The sequence below is a fragment of the Myotis daubentonii genome, chromosome 8 (assembly GCF_963259705.1).
Source record: "Myotis daubentonii chromosome 8, mMyoDau2.1, whole genome shotgun sequence".
Lineage (NCBI taxonomy): Eukaryota > Metazoa > Chordata > Mammalia > Chiroptera > Vespertilionidae > Myotis > Myotis daubentonii.
The window spans coordinates 75,351,548-75,364,021 of NC_081847.1; the positions used below are offsets into that span (position 1 = coordinate 75,351,548).

General features: G+C 52.0%; 1 protein-coding gene across 2 annotated transcripts in view; it reads right to left on the reverse strand.

The window, feature by feature from the left end:
- The window catches only part of PPP1R16B (protein phosphatase 1 regulatory subunit 16B), a 101,469-nt gene extending 92,794 nt beyond the window's left edge, over window positions 1-8,675 (reverse strand). Inside the window, exon 1 of one of the 2 annotated variants that reach the window (XM_059707082.1) lies at window positions 8,554-8,675. The gene's annotated coding sequence lies outside the window, so the exon portion shown is untranslated. Of the gene's footprint in view, window positions 1-8,091; window positions 8,226-8,553 lie in introns of those variants that run through there. The other variant, XM_059707080.1, reaches the window with a different exon arrangement.
- Between the last annotated feature and the right edge of the window lie 3,799 nt (window positions 8,676-12,474).

Consider the following 12,474-nt stretch of genomic DNA (forward strand, 5'->3'; position numbering starts at 1 on the left):
TGGAGACGGCGACAGTCACCGAGAAGGGCCAGAGCCCTGAAGAGGGTAGGTATGAGAATGTGTGCCTTCTACTTGCACTTGGACCACAGGAAATGAAGCCAGTTCTAACTGAGACTCTGAACCTTCCTTGGAGCCAAGAAATTCTGAGGACTCACCAGTGTGGCACAAACACTAGGGCCTCTACCCAGTGCCAAGAAGCAAAGGCTAGGGATGCCTAGGTATGCAATGACACACGTGATGTGGGTGAACAAAACAACGGCCCGGCCGGCAGGGACATCAGCGGCACAGGGCTCTGCTCACCTATCCTCTCTGCTCTGAAGCCATCTGTGACTCCCAGGGGCGGACTTTGTTGATACTAACGTAATAATAATAGTTGAGATGTACATCCTACGTGCCAAGCAGAGGCTAAATGGTCAATCATATCATTTCATGATACTATTATTCCTATGTTACACAGCGAGAATCTGAGGGTTCGTGAAGGTAAGCAAGTAACTTGCTCAAGGTTGTAGTAAGTGGCGGAGGCAGAAACCAAACCCAGGTCTGACTCCAGAGCCAGCCAAGGTCACTGCTAGCCTTCCCCCATTTGGGGAAAAACTAAAAAAGGGCAGCCCCTCAGAGTAGAGTCACGGAGCGCCACAGCATTTCATCCAAAGAAAAGCCAGAGACTATAATGATCGCATGCAAGGGCTTTGAAGCCAGATGATCTGGGTTCAAATCCTTGCTCTGCCACGTACTGGCTGTGTGGCCTGCGGAAAGTCATTGAACCTCTCTGTGCCTCACTTTCTTCTGCAGCACAATCAGTAATGATGCCACCCCTGAGAGTTGCTAGGACTAAAGAGCTAAAAAGACAGTGATCAGCTCATAATAAGCACCAAATGTTAACGATTATTATTCTTTTAAAAAAATATATATATGCCCTTTCTCCCAGGCAGATGAAAGTCTGCAGGGTGCAGAGTCTGGCAGGTGAAGCAGACTAGGTTTCAGCCCCTCCCTCAGTCAGGCACCATCAGGGAGTATATGACTCTACAACTTTCCACCAGTCCTGCTGAGCAATTACCTCCCATGTACTGCCAGTTCTTCCTCCTGGCTACCCCTCTCCCAGCCTGGCACACTTTTAAAAAATATATGCCCTGACCGATTTGACTCAGTGGATAGAGCGCCAGCCTGTGGACTGAAGGGTCCCAGGTTCGATTCCGGTCAAGGGCATGTATGTTGGTTGTGGGCACATCCCCAGTGGGAGGTATGCAGGAGGCGGTTCATCGATGTTTCTAGCTCTCTATCCCTCTCCCTTCCTCTCTGTAAAAAATCAATAAAATATATTTTTTAAAAAAAAAAAATATATATATATATATATATATATATATATATATATATATATATATTCATTCCCAGGGCCCCATTCTGGCTGGTTCTAATCCAGGTGGGCTGGGCTAGGGCCCAAAAGCTGCCCCCCCAAAAAAATAAATTAAAATAAATAAATTAATTCATTAAATTAAATTTTAAAAAATAAAAAGCCCCAGGTGACCCAGAAAGAGTATGTTCCGAAGCACTTGACGCCCCTCACACTTTGCTCTGGCTGGTTCACTTGCTCCTTGAGAGCCGGCAGCCATCCTTTCACACTTGGTCCCAGGCCTGGGCCCCAGACAAGGCGCGCAGTAAATACGTGACTCGGCAAGCCAACCAGCAGAGCAGGTGGCTGTGCACGCAGGCACGACAGGCTGGGTTTGCTTTTGCGCTTGAATGGGTTGCACCAGGGACCCCTCACCTTGGGATTCCCCAGACCCTTGCTACTCAAAGTGCAGTGGACAGATCAGCCAAAGGGCTTCCCCTGGGAGCTTGTTAGAAATGCAAGCCCTCAGTCCCCAAACCTACTGAATCAGAGTCTGCTTCTTACAGGAACCCCAAGATGATTCATGAGCAAGTTTGAGACATCTACCTGAGATCCCTTCCCCTGTCAGAATAAACTCTGACCAATGTGCACCTCTAACCCATCCAAATGCCCTCTAGGGATAATCTTTTCCTTCAAACTCCCAGAGAGCCCAAGAATGACACAGCCTGATCCTTTCAATAGCCCAGATCCCATCTCAGTAGCCAACCTGTGGCTCACGGTGAACCTTTGCTTTAATCAGTTATTTATGTCAAGGCCCACAGTAAAATACACCTTCCTAACACATTGAAAGGGAGACCACAACTGCAGCCTTTACAGTTCCGGGGTGTAAAGCATTCCCTTCTTTTGCACAGAGTCGTGACTCCTGCTTCCCTGGCCAAAGCCATCCAAAGACATCGGATGGCCCAAAGAAAATAAGCAACGTCTTCCCATTGGCCAAGCTTTAAATGATTGGGCAGATTTCACACTGGAGCTCGACCTCATTAATCCAAGGCCTATCACAGTGCTGTAAATGTCAGTGGAAAATAGCCATTCAGTGGGTTTCCTTCATTCCACTAGAAAGGGAAAAAACAGGAAGCTGACAGCAGCTGCGCCCCAACTTGGCAGATCCCAAGGGCCCAGCTGACAGGGCGTTCCTTGTCAGCACCTATGTTCCCCGGCCCCGGCCTGCTTGTCCAGATGAAGGTGGGCCCTGTATCTACATGAGCAAAACGCAGTGGTGATTGCAATTCAGATCATTCAGGCCCCCAAGCACCTGCTTGTGAAGGAAAACAGCATGAATTTCTTTGGCCTGAATTTCCAATTGGCTGATCATCATTCAGATCCATCTAAACCTCTTCTTCCCATTCAAAATGTCCTGCAAGCCAAACCTCTGGACTCCAGGGGACATAAGGTGTTCCAAGACCTCATTCATCTCTTTAATGCATATTGATTGTTTCCTGTGTGCCGGGCATCATGCTGGGCAACCAGGGACACAGAGATGAATGAATTAGACACAGTCACCGACCTTATGGGGTTTATAGTCCAGTCTAAGCTTTCTCAGCCTTGGCACTATTGGCATTTGGGATCATATAATTCTTTGTTGTGGGGGCTATTCTAGGCACTGTAGGATATTGGCAGCATTCCTGGCCTCAACCCACTAGATGCCATAGCACCCCTCCCCAGTGGTGACAACCAAAAGTGTCTCCAGATATTGTTACATTCCCCCTGGGGAGCCAAACTGCCCCTAGTTGAGAACCACTGGCCTAGTGGTTGAGACAGACGAAAAGAGTAATGACCACAAATAACCGCCTAATCACAGTTTTGATAAGTACCATGGAGGAAAATATTGTGGGTACTACACCAATATTATCTACAACTTGGAAGCCAGGCATTTGTGTGTGTGTGGTGTCGTTACAAATCCTTATGATAACTCTGAATGATCTCTATATAATATATGGTCTATATGATCTGTATTCCAGATGAGGAAACTGAGGCTCAAGGGGATGAAGAAATCCTCCAAGGTCAAAAGCCAGTGGAAGGCAGGGTCAGGATTTGAATCTTGGCCTTCAACTCTGCCTCTCATGGAAAAGGAGAAGGGTATCTGGTTACATGATACTCTGACCAGCCATCCTAAAAGGCTCATTCCTTCCTGGGGTCACTGTGGAGCTCAACCACCTGCTACATTAATCAAGCTACAAGCTGCCTACGTCCAGGCATGTTTGTGGGACATTACTGGGCCAAGGAATGTCGCCTGAACTCTGAGACACCCAAGAACACCTCCCCCTTGCCAAGGGCCTGCAATAGGACCTTACCAAAAGTCAATGCTGGGGGAGCATGGGGCAGACCCTGTCCCCAGATAACTAGAGCACAACCCATGGAGACCCATCTCCTAGGTGCCTGCTGCCCAACACCCAAGGAAGCACACACAGTGAAAAAACCCCGACATTCTACAATCAGCTTTAGGTATTTATAAGGAGCATAAGTTGGTGGCTCAAGATAGCACAAAAAAACTTTGGAGACCCCCCGCCCCCCAGATATGAATTCCTACCACATATAAGCTGCATGTCTTTTGCAAATCACCTCATCCTTTGTGCCTCAGTTTCCCCCCTCTGTGCAATGGGGGATAAATGGTTCCACTTCAATGAGTTGGTGTGAGGATTCAATGGCAATGCAAGCAAAGATTTTGGACAATGACCACCAACCAGAAAAGCACTTGGTACAATATTCTGATCAATAAAGAAGCTGGATCATGACACTTTCTCTACCCCCAGCCCCTTCCTTCAAATAAGAAAGTGAGTCCCAGGAAGACAGAAACAGGTACAGGAGTATCTCATCTCAGGAAGCATCTCAGGAAGAAGGAGGGGACCTCTGTGCTTCCTGGGTAGAAGGAAGAGGAAGGGACAGTTAATATATTAGCAAATGAGCATAGCACAGCCCTTCCTCCCAGGCAGAAGTTAATCCTAGACTCTCAGGCTGCAGGGTACCTGCTTCGGGTCAGCGAGTGTTTAATCATTCGGGACCCCTTGGCAGGACAGCCTCTGCCTACCGCCCTGGCTCTGCCTGCTGCCCCTGCCTCCATGTGCTCCAGTGGTAACTCCCCACTGCTCCCAAAGACAGCAAGCCTCTGTGCCTTTGCACAAGCTGTTCTCTCCGCTCAAGCTGCCTACCCCTCGATTACCCACCCCGGGAAAACTGTCTCTGAAGGCCTCAAGTGGGTTCCCACAGCAAACTTTGCCCACCTGTTATTGGTCATCACAGACTAATAATAACAGCAACTAACATTTGCAATCATGGATTAACATCTAGAAGGCCCTGAGCTACATTTCTTATCCTTGTGGTCTCCCTTTTCTCCTCACATCACCACCCTTAGGTAGGTAGCTTATCTTTTGAGAGGTCAGGCATCTGTCCATCACCACCCAGCTACAAGATGGCAGAGTCAGGAATGAAACCTGTAGGCTGGCCTGAGCCCACCTGTTCACCCATCGCTCTATTCTTCACTCCTCTTCCTGCTGGTGAAACTGGTATCCCTTGCTATCTGTTGGGGACAGTGGCCTCATTATCTATTTCCAGGCCTGCCTCTCCCTCGTAGAGAAAGAACCCTGAGAGCTGCCTTATTCATCTTAAAATCCCTTGCTAAGCACAAGATCTAGAAGGAAGTCAACATCTGTTGAATAAATCAATGAATCCTGAAAAAAAATGGCAGCCAGGTGAGAAAGGCTCAGCCACAGACTTCCTGGGGACAGGCCCATGCCATCCTGATAGCTAGAGGCACAAGAGGTCTAACTGCCCCAGACCGGAGGCAGCGGGAGCCCAGTGCATGGCAGGAAACGGTGGTGAGGTGACAAGATGCACTTCCTGCATGCCTGCTCACACCAGGTGCTGTACTAAGCACTTTCTGGGTGTTTTGGTCTCACAGAATTCTCACAACCCCATGAAGTCAGCATTACAGTTCCTCCCATTTACCAGATGAGAAAATCAGGCTTGAGAGAGAGTAAATAATTTACCCAAGGTCACAGAGCTTTTTAGAGCTACAATGGGTGCCTATTGGTGCGCAAGACCCGGGAGAACGCCCCCACCCCAGCCGGGTCCCTTGCTCTTCATACTTTGTAGCTTTCTGTAGGCGGCAGGCTTGTCCAAGCCCTCCATGAAGCCCAATCTCTAAGATGTGCTCCAGAGAAAGAAGGTCGCCTGGTCTCTGCTGGAAGAATACCAGCTGGGACCCACTATACACTGAGTCCTCAGTGCTAGGTTGGGGGTGGAGAGTGAGGTTGGGTGGGGGTCCTGAGGGTCCAAGCACAGCACATGAATCCAGGTACGTGCCTTCTGCGACCTACAAAACGAGGCTGGCTGCAGCCTCTGGGGGTCAGAGAAAGCTCACTCTGGATGATGGAGCAGGTTTTAAGAGGAACCTGGGGCCCTAGTTTCCAAAGAGTGCTAAGAGGCTCTGCAGGGAGGTCTGGCCTTGGGGGAAAACCCACCTCCCTGTGTCAGCAACCTCTGAGCCCTGTGGCTCAGGCTCCCAAACAGACTTAACTAGATTAGAGTTTAACTCCCCTCTAGCATCATTTACCCGAGACATGGAGGCTGAGCATGCATTGGCCTTGCCTGCCATGTCCTTCCATGCCAGGGAAGATTCAGAGAGCACCAGGGGCAAGGAGCCACATAGGAGTCACAGGAATGTCACAGAGCGGGGAACGCAAAGAGGGGTTGGAAAGGTCAAGTGGTCTTCCTGTAGGAATAGTCCAGAGGCTGGGAAGAGCCAGGACCAGGGAGGGGTCAGGAAGGTTCCAGGGTTGGGGACACTGCTGGGTAGACTCCATTTGACAGCAAGGTGCAAAGTTGAACATCCAGAGTGGCCTGGTTGACCTCTGACTCCGGGGGGTGGGAGAGAAGGGGTTGGGTATTTGTGTGGGAAGGCTGCCTCCTGAAAGGACTCAGGAGCGCCCACCAGCTGCCTGCAAGCTGCCTCTTTATGACAAAGCAAGGGAGGGAGATGTGGAAACTCCCAGCCCCTGCAGAACCACCCACCGAGGCTCCACTTCTGCTCTTGCCTAAAAGGAGAGACACGCCCCACTCAAAACCAGTAGGAAAGGCGCCAGCATTTACTTAGGAGCACTCCTGCCATGCTCCACTGCACCAAGCACTTCCACGGGGCCTCTCACCCATCCCCCAAAGGAAGGTTCTTACCCCCATTTCCCAGAGGCAACTGAGGCTCCCAGGAGGCCAAGTGCCTCGCCCTCGGGCAGACAAGACAGCTCCTCGTCACCCGCGGAGTTAAAAAGCTTTATTACGGGCCTAGAAGGGAGTCTCCCAGACGGAGGGGTTTTCTCGCTGCTGCACCAGCCGCAGGAAATGGCAGGGCACGCGGGGAAGTACCCCCGCGGGCCCAGGCGGCTAACGGCAGGCCCCTTCCCAAGAAAGCGCTGGGGGAGAGGGCGCCTGGTACCTCTGGGCCCGGGTCCTCCACAGAGGGCGATTCAGAGGCGGCACCTGGTGCCCGGGACCGCGGGGAGCTGGTGGGCTTTTCTGAAGGCGAGAACAGGGGCCCATTATGTGGACTCCAATCACATGGGCGCGCAAGCGGCTCGGCTTTCGGTTCTGAGAAGCGCTTATGCAGCCGCGTCCCTCTCCCTCCGCGCCCGAGGTGCCCGGGAGCGCCCGGTCCCAGGCTCTCCGGAGGCCAGATTCGGAGCTCACCGAGGCTCAGTTATCCGCCCGGGGCTGGGCGCTGCATCATCAGCATCTCCGGTGTGGCTGGGCCCGGGCTGGGGGAGGAGGAGCAGGGAAGGAAGGAGTCTGCATCAGGGAAGGAGGCGGCAGCGAGCGCCTCCCCTCCCTGCTCTCCACTTGGGGATGTCTGGCAGCTCAACCTGGGCGCTCCGGGTGACCTTGGGGAGACCCCCCTGCGCGACCTCTCGGAGGCGGGCTGCACAGTGTCAGCCCATCCTAGGCGCTCGGGGGCGCTCCTCCGGCGGAGTCGAAGCGCGGGACTCAGGAGAGCAGCGCGCCAGGCGCGAGGACCCAGCAGCCAGGGCGCTGGGGCCCTTTTGGAGAGGCCAGGCGCGCCTCTCCCCGGGCAGAACCACGCGCGGGGTCTCCCCGGCCGGCGGGCTGGGTCAGCGGGATCCCGCCGCGGGGTGGGGCGGCACTTGGGGTCGCCTGCCCCTGGGGACCTTTCCCGCCTGAGCAAGAGCGCTCCCTGCGCCTGGCCGCTGCCTGCGGGGACCAAGCGCCGCCACGCGAGGGGGCGGCGCCCCCATGCCGGGCCCGAGCCTGGGCTCCGGGCTGTTTGGTGCTGGTTGAAGCTCCCGGTTACCGGTATGGAGCTCCCCGGCAGACCGCGACCCGAGAGTCCAGAACCAGTCTAAAGCCCCTGCCCGCTCCACCATCGGGCCACGGCGACCCCAGCCGACAACCTGCCAATGCGCCCTCCCCCCCACACCCCGGCCTCGTCTTGGCGCGCAAGACCCGAGAGAACGCCCCCACCCCAGCCGGCCTCCTCGGCCTCGCGCTCCGCGTCCCCGCCTTTCCAGCGTCCCTCTCCCCGCCCCCCACGCCGACCCCCCAATTATCTTAGCCGCGGGCCCTTGGCCAGAGCGCCACTCAACACCCCCAGCCAGGCTGTCAGAGGCCGGGACCACCGCCCCGCCGCCACCCTCAACCCTCGCCCGCGGGGTCAGCCCACAGAGCGCAGCAGGGAGGCGGCGCCGCAGGGAACTCACCCGCTCTCCCGAGCCCTGCTCGGGCGGCTCCCGCCCCGGCTCCGTCGGTCGGTCCCCGAGCCGCGGCTGCCGGAGAGGCGACTGAAGCCGGCTCTGCTCCCCGCGAGGCTCCGCGCCGCCCTCGCTCCGCCCCAAGGCGGGGCCTGAGCTCCCGAGCGGTGGGCGCGCTCCGCCCTCCCCACCCGGACCGGCTGCCCGGGGAGCGCGCGGGGCCAGGCGCTCTAAGGTGGGGGCCCCTCCTCACAGCAGCTGGAAATGCAAGGCAGTTGGGACGCAGCCAGGCTTTGGAGGAGTTTTCCTTATGGTCGCACCCTCCCCCCCCACCCCCCCCGCCGCCGCCGCTGTTGGAAGGGAAGCCCAGGACTGGATCCTTGCTCCCTTTTGACGGAGGGCACCGGCAAGCCCAGGGAGGAGCCCGAGGTCACCCAGAATCAGTGCAGAGCCAGGTATTCGAGTCCCTACCTTGAGGGCTGCGCAGCCTGAGCCGGAGGCTTCCTAGGACGTCGAGGAGACCGGCCAGGCCTTGTCGTGGGGACTGGTGTGTGGGGGCAGGTCCCCCAACTGGGGGCGGAGAGCAGGAGCGAGACAGTGAGCGCGGCGGGCCCGGGGCCTGCGACGGGGACTCGCATCATTTCCTCTTTCTGGGAAGAAAGGAGGTGAAGCGCCCGAGGAAGGAAGTGGTCGTACCTCCGCTGACGTCCGCCACGATCTAGAAAGGGGCTGCCTCTCGGAGATTTCATGCTAAAAACGAAAAGGAAAACACCTGGTGGTTTCTGTCACCAAATCTAAGCCTCTTTCCTGGGCCGAAAGCTCTGGGCACCATCTTTTCTTTGCAAGACAAAGGAGTTTACTACCTTAAGGTTGCTGTAGAGAGGGCCTGTCACTCCCACCCCCTCAGGAAGAGGAGAGAAAGTTAAACAAAGGGGGGAGGGGGGCACCCCAAAACATTCTCTGGAATCCACACTCCCTGAACACTGGCTTTCCAACAATAGAGTTCTCTTCTCCACAAAGGGCCTTGTTTCCTGAGCTTGCTCAGCCTCCAGATTAGAGCCCTAGGGCCAGGCAGCTGGTGCAGACAAGGTTTAAATTTGGGGGGTTTGGGGATGGTACCCAGTGCATTCAGTCCCCAGCGGTCTTGTGTGAAGAACTCCCCTGGGTCATTACTAACTAGCAATGTTCTTCTGAGGCTAACGGTATAACCTGAGTTTAGTGATTTTCTCTTTGCTAAGGAAACTCAGTAACCTTTCATGGGGGAGTGAAAACCTCTGCATTGGGCTTATCTGGGGCCCCCAAGTCCTCTGAAAGCACCACCCACTCCCCCCTGACCTCTCTCAGTTCAGTAATAATCCAGTTGTGAATGACACTGTTTCAGTAAGAGCAATTAGAAAGCAGGGCAGGTAGGGAGGACTTCAAGTGATGTTAACTCAAGGGAATCCTGGTTCTCCACAGAATGTTTCCATTGATTAGTCACAAAGAGCTGTAGGCTGACAGGGTGGGAATCATCTCTTCAAGGCAGAACTTGGAGTCTGTGTCCCTGAAATGAACCTTTGAGAATGGGCCCAAATCCCTGTGCTGTGCTGCCCATTCATACCACTGGCAATGTTTGATACCAGAAGCTCAAGTATTCTCAGAATAAGGCGAAGGACTCACACTTCCTGGTTTCAAAACTTACTGTAGTAATCAAACAAGTATGATGCGCTTATAAGGACAGACACAGATCAGCAGGATAAAACTGAGAGTCCAGATATATACTCTTACATTTACAACCAATTGATTTTCAACAAGAATGACAAGTCAATGTAGTGGGAAAAGAACAGTCTTTTCAACAAATAGTGCTAGGACAACTAGATTCCCACATACAAAAGAGTGAAGTTGGCCCTAGCCGGTTTGGCTCAGTGGATAGAGCACGGATCAAAAGGTCCCAGGTTTAATTCTGGTCAAGGGCATGTACCTTGGTCTCAGGCTCCTCCCCAGCCCAGGCCCTGGTTGGGGAACTTGCAGGAGGCAACCAATCAATGATTCTCTCTCATCATTGATGTTTCTCTTTCTCCTTTCCCCTTTCTCTCTGAAATCATTAAAAATATATTTTAAAAAATAAAATTTGGAACATTGATATTTATAATTATAGAATTAAATATCTATATAACTTTAGGTCAACCAATCAACTGCAATTTAAGGGCTCATAGTTACATATAAAGTATATGGAAGGTAGAATTTGGGTGAATTACACATGGTGTCCTAAAAAATGTATGCACTCTTTGAATAATTATTAATTCCAATTGGTTAAATCTGAAAAGAAAGAAACATCAATTGAGCTATCAGCTGTAAAGTAAGTAATGCATTTGGGGGAGACACCTATATAGTTGCTATGATGCAAGGCAAGGACTCTAGAATAAGGAAGGCCTAGAGACTCCTGAGTCTGTAAAATTAAAAAATTAAAAATAAAATGAGCTAATCCAGCTCAAAGGGATTTATTTAATCCACTGGTTTCAATGCCAGCCAGTGGGCAAGTGCTGGACTGGCTGCACTCATTCATTCAACTAATAGCCCAAGGCCTAGCCAAGGCTAAGGTGGCTGATGCTGCTGGTGAAGATGTTGGCTCCAGGCCAGGCCCAACCAACAGAGGTGCAGGAAGTGCAGCAGGGCCTGGAGGGCCCAAGTGAAAATGAGCCAAGTTGGAGAAAGAAACCCTGGGTAAGAGTCCTGGCTCTGCCATGAACCTGCTGGCCAGTCATTTCCCCTTCCAGAGTGTCCGTTTCCTGGTCTATAAAACTCCGATTGTACAATACTTGCATGTGTTTTTGTGTGCATTTTTCCCACGTCCTCACACTTTTTAGGGAAGTGACCTCTTTTCAACCTCTTTTGTAAGCTCCCTGAAGAGCACAGGCTGGGCTATTTGCACACAGTGGGGGGCCCATCAGTGGTGTGGAGGGAGCACCAGATGTTCCTGGCTGGCAGGTGAGCTCAGGCCTGTGATGCTGTGAGTTTAATGGCAACCAGGTGGGGGCAGATGAATTTTCATTTTTATATTTGGTTTATAAAGAACCCTCCTAGCCCTGTGGCTCTCAGTGTTGGCGGTACATTGGTATCACAAAGGGACCTTTTAAAAGTGTTGATGCCCAGGCTCTACCCCAGACCATATGAATTAAATTCTGGACATGGGGTTTGTACTTTTAAACACACATGCACACACATAGATAATAACAATCTATAATAATAAAAGCATAATATGCTAATTAGACTGGACAGTCAAACGACCTTCTGAATGTCCTTCCGAACGACTTTCCCGACGAAGCCGGGGCTGCGAGGGCCACGCCCCTTGCCTGAATTTTGTGCATCGGGCAGCTAGTCTATAATAATAAAAAGGCAATATGCTAATTAGACTGGATGTCATTCCAGACGTCCTTCTGGACGAAGCCAGGGCCGGAGTGCCAGAAGGAAGCCAGTCCTGGCAGCCGGGGGAAGGAAGGCCTACTCTTGCACGAATTTCATGCATTGGGCCTCTAGTAATAATAATAATAATAATAATAATAATAATAATAAAACACTTCCCAGAAAAAAAAACACTTCCCACATGAGTTAAAAATGCAATGAGCAGCAAGGCTGAGGATCACCAACTACGTCCGTGTTTCTCAAACTTTGGGAACTTGGCAAAAAATGCTGCTTCTTAGGCCTATTCTTTGTACTCCTTTCTCACTCCTTGGTGTGGTATGGGGCCTGGGGATATGCATTTTAACTGATTCTAATGAGTCTTAGTTAATGCCTCCAGCTGCCCTGATAGCAATACCTTGTTACCTGACTTAAACAGAGTTTCCCATATTCCTTAAGTAGAAGAGTCGCCTGGGGCACTTATTGGTAAATGCGGATTTCCATTTTGCAATCCCCAATATAATAATCAATTGAGGAAGCAACAGTCCTCAACAGATGCTGAAGCCACTGAGGGAGAGGTTTGGGGTAACAAGTAGTCACATGGTTCAAAACGTCACAGCACCGGTTATTGACTGACTGAAAAGGGAGACAGACACCTTTACAATAGAGAGACCCAGCAGTCTCCACCAGAATCGAGTGATCAAACCCACGTCCCCAAGAGTGGGCCAGCTGGCGCTGTGGCTTCTGTGCGACACAGTATGATGGACTCAACATCTCCTACGTCTTATTCTTGCCAAAAATACTTAACCTGATTTTAATCATGAGGAAAATTTAGACAGATCTAGAATGTGGGGCACTCCACAAGCCTTAAGGCAGGAGCTATTCTAGACTAGAAGGAGTAAGGGATACATATCCTTGATTGGATCCTGAGTTGGAAAGTAAATGTTGCTTGGATGCTGGGTGACATTATTGAGTTAATGTTAATATTCCGAGACATGACGATGGTAATGTGCT